Raw genomic sequence first — 3,985 nt, 5'->3', positions numbered from 1 at the left:
TACTTTTAGTAGCCATATAAAATTTTGAGAAAATGGTCACAAAAAATTATAACTTTAGGGGCCATTAAAATTTTTTTTTATTGACAATTGTATAATTGCTACAAAAAGTGATAATTTTTAGCGGCCATTAAAAAGATCTTTATTGGCAATTATATAATTATCACTAAAATCTTTTAGTGACAAAACATAAGACGGTTAATCTCTAATTGCTAGTAATTATATTAATGACTATTTTAATTATCACTAAAAACAAAATAAATAGTCACTAAAAATCATTTTTTCTAGTAGTTACTGTATTAATTGATTGATTATATTAATTGATTGTTATTTTGATATGTATGAATAAGAATTCATATATATACAGGTTCATCCATCATTCATTCATTTTAATAGTTTACATCATATTATTGAGTATATATATCACTGAAAAGTCTCATATAAAGTAATCTATTTGTGATTTACAACACATATATGTAATTATAGAAATTAATACATTACAACACATATATGCAATCGCCAATCGGTCTCTATTTTTTAACTTGCTCTCAAGGAAAATTAATCAATTCCCTCCAGGCCCTTGAGGTAGATCCATTAATTAACTTATATTGATTCTTCACCACTTCAGCTTTGCTGGAAAATACTATAAAAGCATTCAAAAAAAAAAAAAAGTAAGAACGTCACATTAAGAAACAAGAAAAGGAATTCAAATAAAACAAAATGAGCAATAATCTATTTGAAATTTGTGCCCCCACCTTGTCAATAAGTGATTGATAGTATGGCTTTACTTTTTCAACGTCCACCAAAACTTTGCTTTTGCTATAGAGATCATATTTACTACATAATACATAAAATTACAGGTGATGTTATTGATTAGTAATAATACCAAATGCTGTGTGCAAATTATTTGATATATATATATATTAAAAAAAGACTAACTTGAAAATGTGAAGCCACTTCAAGTTCTCAAAATCTTCTTCACTCATGAAATGAGTATATGCTCCCTCCTTATGCAAAGCTGCAAAAGAGTTTTAAGCTTAATACATCGTTATTGAAAGAAAATTCTAAAAAATAATTATGATTTTTTTTTGGTTTACAAAATAAAACGAACTTTTGTTGCCCAACAAAAAATGCCTTCTTATGACATAAAAGGAAAAGCACATAGTAAATAAAAATACTTACGATAAAATGAGTGATATCTAATAATGAATAAGCCAGGTGAAGGTAAAGTGGTTCCATTTTCCTTTGCTACCTATAAATTCAAGTGAAGTATAAATTTATTATATATCTTGAACAAAATAATAAATAAATTATATATAAATTATAACTATATATTTAATTACTCACCATATACATATAGTCATCATGTCCCCATGACATGAGTACATTGTCTAATCCACACCCTTTACTATAGACTCCATCTTTAGTGTTATAAGCAGGATTTTTGCTATCTGGGTTTTCTTTGAAATACTGAAGCATAGAAAAAGTTTATATTATTGGTTGATAATAATTTTAGAATAAAAATATATTATTTATACACTAAAATTAACCATTATATATTATTTATAAATATATGTATAATTTAATTTATTTTTAATATGTATTTTATATTTTAATATGTATTTTATACTGATTGTTAATTTTAATATAAATTTAACATGATTGTTTTAGAGACATGCAAAAAAAGGGGTCATTTTTACAGTTTTGTTAGAAGAGGAAGGCTACCTTGTGGTGAACATTTTTTTCATCAAAGGCACAACCAACAGGAAAGGTATCTCCTGCAAATATGTATTTAATCATTTGGTTAAATGTTTAATTTAAAGTAACATGCCAAAACTAGCTAATTGGGAATTTAAAGATTGATAAAATAATTATACATGAAATATAGGGATGTGTCTTATTTAAAATATTGTAAATTGAATCAAAATAATTACAACACAAATATTTTTATAATTAATTATTTACACTCTCTCAACCTTAATGTAGCCATAATGACTTAATAAAAATTTGGTTTTGTATTATGGTTTTAAAATGATAATTAATTTTAAATATTGTAATTAAATTTTATTTCTAAAACATAATATTCAAAAGATTATTTCATTTAAAAAAAAAATATCATAAAGAATAAGAAAGTTCTTACCAACAACAGCCCATTGAGGAAGTTCACCGAATTGAGGAAGGTGAAGAATCTTTCCGAGATCTGAAATAAACAAATATTCATTTGTCAATTCATATTAACTATCTATCAATAATGAAAAAACTTTCTTAAAATAAAAGGACAAAAAATAACTAAAATTAAACTAATTAACCTTTATAATAGAAAATGAAAAAAAAATCTAAGATTTCAAATTTAATTACCATGGATGAGAGCAGTCAAATGTAACCAATCTTCGTTAGGATAATCTTTTCTAATGGCTTCTGCAGTTTGCAATAAATGTTGAATTTGAGGTTCATCCAAATCAGGATCACTATCATCCACTACTTCATTAAGCAGCTCACAACATTTTCATATGCTCATTTCTGCTTTGTCCAATTTCTTATAGTGCTCCCTCATTTTCTTTACCTATATTATTAGCAAATGAAATTTTCATGAATTAGCATTGAGCTTTCATGTTATTGTGTATTAGTATATATAAACATGTTTGAGGAAAATAAGAATTTGACTTACAAAGTCATATGTCTGATTAATGTGTTGTAATCTATAGAATTCTTCCACACCTTTTTGTCTTTCACTTTCAATATCATAATCCCTGCCAAATAATCTCATTAGAAGACTGATTTCACTTTGATCGATATCTGAAGCCATTTTTACAAATTTGTATGTGTATTATTGTATGGTATATGTAAGCTTTTTATGAAGGGTTATGAATTTGTAAATTATTTTACACAATATTTTAAATTATTATTTAAATAGTAATTAGATATAAAAAGTTGTTATATTTATTGATATATGATTTGGTATATATATGAAAAGTCTTTTACTTTGTGATCAAAATTAAATTCTTTCAAAAATATAAAAAAGAAATCTCAGTTTTATTGAGAGAACGTGGGTCACAAAGATACAAAATTTTTCTCGCCCTTTATGTAGTAAAATTAGAGCAAACTAAGTTTAAGTTAGGTTTTTTATTTTTAAATTATATTGACATATGTAATTAGTTGCATATTTAACATTTAAAACAAAATTAAATTGTTAAAAATATTAGATAAAGAAATGTAGCAATTTATATGTCTTTTCTATTACTAAAGAAAGTTAGAGTTTAATTTTTATTATTAAAAAAATTAAGATAAAAAATCTTAAAAAAAAATATCTATACACAATCACATTTTAAGTTTAAATAAGACTTTTATATATGTCAAAATTTATATTAGAGATATAATTATTTATATGTCTTATTATATTAATTTAAATTTTTTTAGATGAGTGAATTTATGTCAAATATATGGCGTTAGCTGCTTAAAATCATAAATTTTAAATCAAAGAAATAAAAATCAAATAAAAGAGAATATTGAAATAAAGGGGAACTGAAACCTGAAAGATTGGCCAAATGCATTGCTTTTTGGGGCCTTAAACATTCTGTCCTTTGCCGACACAAGCTCACTGGTTTCTTCGGTGTGCACATTCTTCTTTTCCTCAGCTTGGGAACCTAGAAAAAAAAACAAATTGAGATATATGGGATTTTCTACCCAGAAAGAAAAAATAACGCTCCAATACTTTTTTTTTAAAAGAAGAAGAAAAACATAATCAAACCATGGGCATGGTGCTCAGCCTGGATGGCCATTTTCTCTATTTCAAATAAGCAAGAAGCGAAGCACAGGACAAAGAAGCTTAGAAACTTGGAAGAAGGGATATGAAACTCCAGTGAAAATGGGTGTGACAATAACTTAGGACAAAACGAGTTTATATAGTACAACACCAAGTCCTTGTCGTGAAATTTGAAATCTTGGAATCCTTAACTAAAATGACGTTTCGGAGGATTTATCATTATCT

At 25.5% G+C, this 3,985-nt stretch overlaps 1 pseudogene; it reads right to left on the bottom strand.

Annotated features, from left to right (window-relative positions):
* Positions 1–347: 347 nt before the first annotated feature.
* Positions 348–3,582, bottom strand: LOC114925016 (inositol oxygenase 4-like; annotated as a pseudogene).
* Between the last annotated feature and the right edge of the window lie 403 nt (positions 3,583–3,985).

Source organism: Arachis hypogaea, chromosome 13 (genome assembly GCF_003086295.3).
Source record: "Arachis hypogaea cultivar Tifrunner chromosome 13, arahy.Tifrunner.gnm2.J5K5, whole genome shotgun sequence".
Taxonomy (NCBI): Eukaryota; Viridiplantae; Streptophyta; class Magnoliopsida; order Fabales; family Fabaceae; genus Arachis; species Arachis hypogaea.
This window is presented reverse-complemented; position numbering and strand designations above follow the sequence as displayed.